This window comes from Tetrao urogallus, assembly GCF_951394365.1.
Source record: "Tetrao urogallus genome assembly, chromosome: 1".
Taxonomy (NCBI): domain Eukaryota; kingdom Metazoa; phylum Chordata; class Aves; order Galliformes; family Phasianidae; genus Tetrao; species Tetrao urogallus.
This window is the reverse complement of record NC_136813.1, coordinates 12,101,547-12,111,508: the sequence shown is the minus strand read 5'-3', so window position 1 is coordinate 12,111,508 and position 9,962 is coordinate 12,101,547. Positions and strand designations below refer to the sequence as shown.

The following is a 9,962-nucleotide window of genomic DNA, read 5'->3' as shown; positions in this document are numbered from 1 at the left end:
AGTATAAGGAGGGAAATGTACTTTACTACCTATTGCTGAGAGACTAGAGCAGTGAGAACTAAAAACTACAAACACCTTCCCTTCACCCACCCTCTCCCACTTCCTCTCCCCCAAGTGCAACAGGTAAATGGGGAATGGAAACTGCAATCAGTCCACAATATTTTGTCTCTGCCACTCCTTCACTGTCATTCTGCACCTGCACCACATGGCTCCCTCTCACACGATGCCATCCTTCCCAAAATGATCCTCCAAGGGCTTCCCATGGGCCTCGGCTCTCCCAGCACTGCTCCGGCACAGCTCAGTCCCATGGAGCCCATCCTTCAGGCACTACTCCAGCACAGCCCCACGGGTGACACCTCTCCCAGCCCTCCTACCCCTCCACGGGCTGCAGCTCTGGCCTGGGCTGCTCCTGTGGGGGCATCCATGGGCTGTACTTCCTTCAGCCCTCGTCCACTGCTGCACCAGGGGCTTAAATTCAGTGAGATTAAGGTTTGCTGTTACGAGGGTTGCTCCTAAAAAACTGAACATTATTGCTATGTTCTTCTGTTTTCACCAGCCTTTATTTATTTTTTGATCTATATTTGGACTACACACTATCATTCACAGTTTGTCATGGCTTCAAGCTTCACTACAATAAAGACTTCAATAACTAAATAATGACAATGCACACGATTAATTTTTAATCATTAAGGAAAGTCCTTAGCCAGTAAATAATGGTTCAATGTTTTTAGCTCAGTGTCTTTTTCCTCCTATGATACCCTGTGGAATAAGTCAAAACCAATATTTAAGATTATGCCAATATAATTATATTTCAACAACAAACACAAAGGACAACTTTCATGTAGCCAAAGTAGTCCTTAGAGTATAGCACACAGTGCTGGAAGCATGACATACACTTTATCATACCTATATTGTCACAGCTGAAAAGAAAATCTTTAGGATCAAAGATTCTCGTGCAGAAGCAAGTACCTGTGTAACTGTGGCTGATTCTGCTCAAACTCAAGACTTCACAACCAGTATCAGATATATAGGAAATGAATAACAATGGAATAACTGTTGGATAAGGAAACACTTCTGATTATCCCCAATTAAAATGTTAGAGGGAACTTTTAATGCTTCATAGCACTGAATTTGATAAAATGACATTAGCTCAAAGACTAGCATAGTAGCTAGTTCAGCTGGAAAACTACAGCAAGACTACCACAAAGAAAATGCCAAATTATAAGTTAAGGTGCTTCTGTTTTTCTGTATATGCTTTGATTATGAAGAAAGATACCTGTTTCCCAAGCCTATTTACTGTTGAAGCAACTATTTATCACAATGAGTCAGCAATCAATTTGCAGTCACCAGATTGGAGTACATGTCTGTTCAGCCTGGTGTCCCTTTGTGACCTCTCTCTCTAGAAATAACACTCATGCACAGGAGCTCCAGCTTCTTTGGACAGTGACCCCTGAGGAGGAGAGTTGCATAATTCTCCCCACTCCAAATCTGAGAAACAGCAAACACACCTTAGAGCTTTACTGCATTCCAGCTCTTTCAGTGAAGAATTTACCAGCACTACAGGACTTGGCTGCAGTGTTTGCCTTTGCTGTGCAGTGCTCCCAATGAAGCCTCTCCGAATTTGTCCTACAATACCATATGGGCTTGTTTCCTAATTCAAAACATCGAGCTACATTTGCTTTTGAAATACCATGGTACTTATCCCAGATAAAAAAGGACATTATGATTGCACTGTGAAAAGACCACATGGGGAGAGCAGGAACACTGTTAAAGAGTTTGCAGGATAGGAGAAGCTGGGCTGTGGTTTGGTTTTGCATTTCCAAAGATCTGGGTATGATCAGGTAACATGTCTCAGACATAAACTGCTCTAAGAAGAATGCAAATGCTGGTCTGATCCAGCTCAAAATCAAGCCCACGGGAATGTGTCTAAGTAGGAAAATATATTAGGAATTCACATCACACATTCTGAGTTTGTTACTAATCTCTTTAACCATAATAATATGGTATCATCTGACCATGCTTCAGTAACATTGATAATAGCTATAGGTGAAGATTTCCCTAGCTTTCCCGAAGGCAGAGTCTCATCTCCTTATTGCTGCAGAATGAAAAGTTTATAAAGCCTCTGGGAGGAAAAAAATCCTGTTTTATCCAAATGAATCTTCTATCAGAATGAACATAAGGTACACTTTTAAAACAACAATTAGCCTACCGTCAAGAAGGAAAAAAAGAAAGAACAGGCTCAGAGTATAAGTGTTTTAAGAAACAGAAACAACACATCTTGGAACTGAGTTTGCAGGTCTCCCAAATATGAAATTTAATTAGCCGGTGAGAATTTGCATTCAATGTATTATTAAACCTTGAAGCTGAAAATTAATTATTGCTATGAAGATTAATTTGTATCTATGGGAAAGAGAAGGTGAGTTATAATCTAAGGAATTCAAATAAATGTACACTTATTCAGATACTTTTGCAAATCACTGTGAAGACTTTCTTGCTTTCGTTATCAGTTCGGGCAAAACACATGGACAACTATGCAAATTTCTGAGATTTTTAGAGAAATTTCTATATGTGAAGATTGACACCACCTCCCAACTTGCTGTCATCTGCAAACTTACTGAGGGTACACTCAATACCCTCATCTAGGTCATCAATAAAATATTAAACAAGATGGGCCCCAGGATTGAGCCCTGTGGGACACCACTTGTAATGGGTCATCAGCTGGACTTAGTTCCACTAACCTCTACCTGTTGGGCATGGCCCTCTAGTCAGTTCCTTACCGAAAGAGGCCACGGGCAGCCAGTTTCCCCAGGAGAATACTAAAAGAGACCGTGACAAAGACTTTGCTGAAGTCTAGGTAGACTACATCAACAGCCTTTCCCTCATCTATCAGTCTGGTCACCCAGACGTAGAAGATGTTGAGGTTGGTCAAGAATGACCCGCCTTTCACGAGCCTGTGGTGGCTGAGCCTGATCCCTTGAATGCCATGCACATGCTGTGTGATCTTACCCAAGATGATTTGCTCCATAACTTTCGCTGGTACTGAGGTCAGGCTGACAGGCCCGGAGTACTCCAGATCCTCCTTACGGCCCTTCTTGTAAATGGGAGTCACATCAGCAAGCCTGCAATCCTTTGGGACCTCCGCAGATAACCAGGAGCCCTGACAGATGGTGGAGAGCAGCTCAGCAATCACCCCCGCCAGCTCCCTCAGCACCCTAGGATGAAGGCCATCCAGTCCCGTGGACCGGTGATATGGTGATATTCCAGATGGAGGAGGTGCTCTCTAACTGTCTCCACTGAATCACTGGGGGTGTATTCTGTGTAGCATCCCAGACTTCCAGCCCAGGGTGTAAAGTGCCCTGAGGATAACTGATCTGCCTATTAAAGGCAGATATAAAGAAGGCACTGAGGACCTCAGTCTTCTCCTTATCCTCAGTGGTCACATTCCCTGCTGCATCATGTAAAGGATGGAAATTCTCTTTGGTTCATCTCTTATCACTGATATATTTGTAAAAGGATTTCTTATTCTCTTTTACTGCAGTGGCTAATCTGAGTTCAAGCTGGGTTTTTGCCCTCCTAACTTCCTGCTTGCGTATCTTAGCAACTTCCTTGTAATCTTCCCAAGTAGCTCGTCCCTTCTTCCAGAGGGCATAGACTCTTTTTCTTCAGGAGCCTCAACAGTAGTTCCCAGTTCATACACACTGGTCTTCTTCCCCTACAGTTCACCTTACATCATTCAGGAACAGCCTGTTCTTGTTCCTTTAAGATTTCCATCTTGAGGAGCATTCGGCTTCCTGGATTCCTTTACCCTTAAGGAGTGAATCCCAAGGCACATCTACAAGTGTACTCAGCAGATCAAAGTCCACCCTCTTGCAGTTCAAGATAGCAGTTTTGCAAGTCACCCTTCTGACATCTCCAAGAATAGATAATTCTGCAATTTCCTGGTTGCTGTGCCCAAGACAATCCCCAATTTTCACATCTCCCATCAGTCCTTCACTATTAACGAAGAGCAGGTCTAGCAGGGCACCACTCCTGGTAGGTTCTTGTACCAACTGCATAAGGAAGCTATCTTCCGCACACTCTAGAAACCTCTTGGACTGTTTCCCCAGAGCTGTATTATATTTCCAACATATATCAAGGCAGTTAAAGTCTCACATGAGAGTAAGTGCTGGCAATTGTGCAACTTCCACAGGCTGTTCATAGAATGCCTCGTCCATCTCTTCATCCCAATTAGGCAGTCTACAACAGACCCCCACCAAGATGTCTTCCCTCTGATCCTTACCCTTAGACACTCAATTTTATCATTCCCAACCCCAAGCTCTTCGATATCAAAACGGTCTTTAATATAAAGGGCCACACCACCACCACCCTTCCTTCCTTGTCTATCTCTTCTGAAGAGCTTGTACCCATCCATCACAGCACTCCAGTCATCGTTGTGTCCCACCATGTTTCAGTAATAGCAACTAGGTCATAGATAGCCTGACGGACAATCGCTTTCAAGTCCTGCTTGTTGCCCATGCTGTGAGCATTAGTGTAGATGCACTTCAGCTGAGTCATCTGCCTCACCCCTAGCTCAAGCATTGTCCCCCTAGGCTCATCTCTTGTGAGGCCTGTTTTGTCCCCTTCTCCCATCGTGGGAGACAACTGGATGAGGCCAGGCTTTTTTCAGTGGTGTGTAGCAATAGGATGAGGAGGAATGGTCTAAAATTTGAACACAGGAAGTCCTTTAGTAGCATGTGGAAGAACATCTTTACCATAAGAGTAATGGAGCACTGGAACAGGTTGCCCAGGGAGGTTGCAGTCTCCTATGGAAATATTCAAAACCTGCCTGTGTCCCACTGTAGGATACCTGTTTTAGCAGGGTGGTTGGATTCAATGATCTCTTGAGCTCCCTTCCAATCCCTGTAATTCTGTGATTCTATAAAGCAAGATGGAAGATAAGGTCTTGTTAGTAACTCATTCTAGACAGGTACTGATCATGAGCCATGCTTGAAGCCACTTCTGTAACTAAAAAAGTATTTGAATATCTGAATCTAGGGTGAAAAAGACTTTAGGAATCTTCAGGTACCTACACGAGATTTAAAAAAAAAGATCAGATCATTTACACATCTGAACTTCTGTAGTGGATAAGCCAAAACTGCTCTCTCTTAAAGGAAGGGGAAAAAAGTGTTAGAAAAAAAATTTTGGCCTAAATTATTTTATATTTATTGAAGGTTTAATATCTTAACTAAAATATATTGCTTTTAGAGATTACTGGGCCATTGAATACAAAGCAAAATCATGAAATCTTCCAAGTTATTTCTAGGATAACACTGTGTCATGGGAAGAAAAAAGCACCACACAACCAAGCAATGAGAAGTTCAGTTTAGTAAGGGGAACAAATAAGGAACAGGTTGTGTCAGTAAAATGCTTTCAAATATAATCCCCTCTCCCTCCCCTCCGCACACACACACACATGCACATTATTTACCAAGATATTCCCTGAGTAGCATTTTAATTAATTAGCATCATCAAGCCTAGGGAACTGTTGGACTCTATTCAGAACTGGATCCTCTCTAACCTGTTACTGTGTTGAGTCACAAGAACCCAAAACACTTGCGTTTTCTTCAAAACATCAACTAAGAATGGTCAAGTGTCTTGCATATTTCACAGCTGAAAGGCATCAGAGGCTCTTGTAGCAGTAATATGATTGTTTTATAGGGCACTTAGTAGTCCAGAGATTTCAGTATATAGCATTTCTGGTTTGCTTCTTCCTACACCTGTGGGCATGAATTACAGCTATCCTTACAAGGATACCCTTATTACCCTTATTGGTCACATAGCGTAACTTTACAGGGTGAACCACAACTTAATTTCTTGTGAGCTTCCATGAGTTTGAATTGACCATTTTATTACAAGTCTTTTCATTGCTATTTAAGAGGGAAACAAATAAAACAAATGTAATGCACGTGCAAAAAGGCAGCAGATACTACACATCTGCTCATTTATCACAGATCACTTTTCCATCAGTAATTTTACCCCAGGCCTTCATTGTGACGCTCCTACTGTAATACTGTACTTACTGGAGTTTCTCATGCAGAGGAAAAGAGCATGAAAAAAAGAGTCTTGGTCAAAAACATTCTCTATGTACCTTCAAAAAGTATTTAATCCAATTTTCACCCAATTCTGGTTTACCGTGAAAGGAGACCCTTAATCATTAGTTAATTTCTTTTTCTGAGCAGACATTTACTTGCATTAACAGGCTTGTACTTTGTGAACTACATTATGACATAAGCTATTTATCTTGCCCCCAGGATGCTGAAAGGAAGATCCCACATTATCCTTAGATTACTTTGCTGGCAAAGTAGAAATAGATAACTCATTTGATAGCCACAGTAAATGTTAGTATCCTGGTACCATTTCAACCCAAAGTGAAGGGTGAGCAATTGCATCTTCTTTGCAAGGAATGACATACTCATATAGGGAAACTGAATTAAAAAACAAGCTTAAACATTCACAGCATTGACCAAAGTGGAGCTATGGAGCAAAGTGGAAAAGCGGAGCAAAGTGAAGGATCTCTCTTTTGAGCACTGATTTGAACTCACCTAAATTTAGGCATGTAACAAGTTGCTTAAATTAGGAATGCAATCCTGTAATGGTAAGAGAAAGACTTTTCTGGTAGCTTGTTTCTTTTTGGATAAGTTTTAATTCTTCTAGTGACAGAGGAAGCATAAGGTGATTACCATTTAGGATTAGATGCTTATTTTAAGAACATAGATGTGTGTGAGAAGAATCTGAGGCTGGATTTAGTCTATCTAGGTAGAAGTTTCAGTTGCTAAAGGCTCTTTGTGTTTTATTCTTTCTAATAGTCTAGAAAAAAGTTATTTGCTGTGAAGCTATGCTGTCAATGTGGTGGAACATTTTGGCTTTCATTCTAGTTTTGAATGGAAAAAAATATATATTAAAAATCATACAGATACTATAGGTAGATTATTTTGTTTGTAACAGTTAATTCTAGGACACACTGATTTATGTAATGCCATTTTGGAATGGGACAATCCCTGGTAGAAGACTTAATTAAGAAGAAGATGAAAAGTCATGGCAAACTCAGTCTCATGCTTTTGTAATAACAGAATTTACAGACTGGTAACAAAATCACAACTATAAACTGAATAAGTGTAGAAGTAAACCTAATCTGTTCATCGTTTTCCCTTCCTTGAAATTCAACAGTTGATTAGTGGCTCTTTATTTTACTGATTTTTTTAAAAAATATATTTTAAGATTATACACTAAATGTCTATCCAAACAACTGAAAAGGAAAAGACAAAATTGTATTGTCCTACGATTACTAGCAAGGGTTATAACAGTAAAATTTTCACTGGCTGCTATAAAATCTGAATCAGAGAATCATTGAATTGTAGAATGGCTTAGGTTGGAGGGGACCTTAAAGATCATCTTTTTGCAACACCCTGGGCAGTGCATTCTCAGCAAGTTTGTGGACAACACGAAATGAAGCGGGGCGGTCGATACAATGGAAGAAAGGGAAGCCATCCAGAAGGACTTGGGCAGTTTGGAGAAGTGGGTCCATGAAAACAGAATAAGGTTCAACAAGGCCAAGTACAAGGTGTTGCACTTGGGTCAGGGCAATGCCAGCTATTTGTACAAACTGGGGGAAGATCTCCTTCAGAGCAGCCCTGCAGAGAAGGACTTGGGGGTCCTGGTGGACAAGAAGCTGGACATGAGCCAGCAGTGTGAGCTTGCAACCTGGAAGGCCAACTGTGTTCTGGGCTGCACTAAAAAGGGGTGGCCACCAGGGAGAGGGAGGTGATTGTCCCCCTCTACTCCGCTCTTCTGAGGCTCCATCTGCAGAACTGTGTCCAGGCCTAGGGTTTCCAGTACAGGAAGGACACGGAGCTCTTGGAGTGTGTCCAGAGAAGGGCCACTAAGATGATCAGAGGGCTGGAGCACCTCTCCTGTGAGGAAAGGTTGAGGGAACTGGCATTATTTAGCTTGGAGAAGAGAAGGCTTCAAGGAGACCTCATAGAAGGAAGCATATAAACAGGAGGGGGAATGGCTGTTTATGAGGGTGGATAGTGATAGGTCAAGGGGGAATAGTTTTAAACTGAGACAGGAGAGGTTTAGGTTAGATATTAGGAGGAAGCTTTTCACACAGAGTGTGGTGATGCACTGGAACAGGTTGCCCAAGGAGGCTGTGGATGCCCCGTGCCTGGAGGCCTTCAAGGCCAGGCTGGATGTGGCTCTGGGCTGCCTGGTTTGGTGGTTGGTGACCCTGCACATAGCAGGGGAGTTGGAACTCAATGAACATTGTGGTCCTTTTCAACCCAGGCTGTTCTATGATTCTATGATTCTATGATTCTATGATTCTATGATTCTATGATTCTATGATTCTATTATTATTCTATTATTCTATTATTGTAAGCTGCCTTCAAGTACTGGGAGGCCACAGTGAGCCCCCCCTGGAGCCTTCTCAGCTCCAGGACCAGATTTTCAATTGGAAAAGGTGGATTGCCAGGAAAATTTGGGGAAACAGGAAATTCTAAATATCCATAGTAAATCAAAAGATTATTAGCATATTTCTATAATCTCAGAAATTTTATATTTGAATTGTTTGAGATTTCAAATCATGAAATCATGACATTTAAAGTAACCACTACATTGGTGGTAATTTTTTGAACTCTGAAACATATTCGAAGATAATTTTGTGAAGAAAAAGTAAGTTGCACGAGAGCAAATGTTTCAGAAATGTCCACCATCACTATACACCGTATTTAAAGTTTAATAAACTTCTTTCTACTTCTACCAGTACTGCATGGAATTTTTTTTGATAGGCTCCACTGACATTTGCATACAGGAGTCTCATGGCAGAAATACACATACGAAATACATTCCTAGCAATATTGCTTCTGTGTTGTCAGCCTATTCATTTCACAGCAAAGTGGCAAGTAGTGATAAAGCTATTTGGCTATAAGTGAGCTATAGAGTTTTCTCCAGATTTTGTCTTCAAAATGTAAATGTAAACACGAGAAACTTACTTTAAAAATTTGGATCTCTGTTATTTATTTGCTTACACATATATTTCTGCATTCTGAGTAAGTATGATGAGGGTATGGAACAGTGAGTAGACACTGTATGTTAGGGGACTCTGGGGCATATTTTTCCTCAAAGTCTTATGCAGACTTTCTCTTTTGACTAGTTGACTGCGACTGAAGAAAAAGTGATTTCTGACACTTCAATAAAAGTTTCAGTTTGTTTCTCTCAGAGACAGTTTTTTTTCAGACAGTTCAGAATTCAGAAGTAACTCAACAGCAGCATTAACATTCCCAGGATCTAACATGTTCAATAGGAATAGGTTCTAATATTAAGTATGCAGTGAAAAAAGAATTTTTCTCTCTTTTTTTTTTTTTTTTTTTTTTTTTTTTTTTTTTTTTTCCATTCCATTTTCCATTCCATTTGGCATTTATACAGAAATACAAAATCATGCTAAGAGAGTGTAAGGATGTGTGAACTATTCTGAACAGAAAGCGGTGCAGTTAAACTGAAGGGGAAAATACTTTATTCCCCAGGGATTACTGTAGTTATTGGAGAAAAAGTTTAATATCTAGATTCTCAAATACCACTCATGGAGTGCTGTGGTTATAACTGGCAAGCAGCTCAGCACCACACAGCTGTTCACTCACAAGTCCTAGGTTGAATGGAGAATTGGAAAAAGGTAAAACTCTTGAGCTGAAATAAAAAGAGTTTAATAGGACAGAAAAAGAAGAGATGATAATGGTGATAACAGTGATGATAATATGCTTTCCTAGCTCCTTGTGTACTCTTAATTAGCAGGGCAGTAGGAGAAGCCAAAAAGTTCTTGGGTGAGCATAAACACCTCTTAACAACAAATAACACACTGGTGTGTTATCAACATTGTTTTTCTCCTAGATTAAAGTACAACTTCATACCAGCCACTACAAAAAAATTAC

General features: G+C 40.7%; 1 pseudogene across 1 annotated transcript in view; it reads left to right on the top strand.

Annotated features, from left to right (window-relative positions):
* Positions 1–240: 240 nt before the first annotated feature.
* The window catches only part of LOC306956714 (ubiquitin carboxyl-terminal hydrolase 48 pseudogene), a 198,690-nt pseudogene continuing 188,968 nt past the window's right edge, over positions 241–9,962 (top strand). The window contains exon 1 of the transcript in view: positions 241–489. The product of the transcript in view is annotated as a ubiquitin carboxyl-terminal hydrolase 48 pseudogene (transcript). The remainder of the gene's footprint in view (positions 490–9,962) is intronic.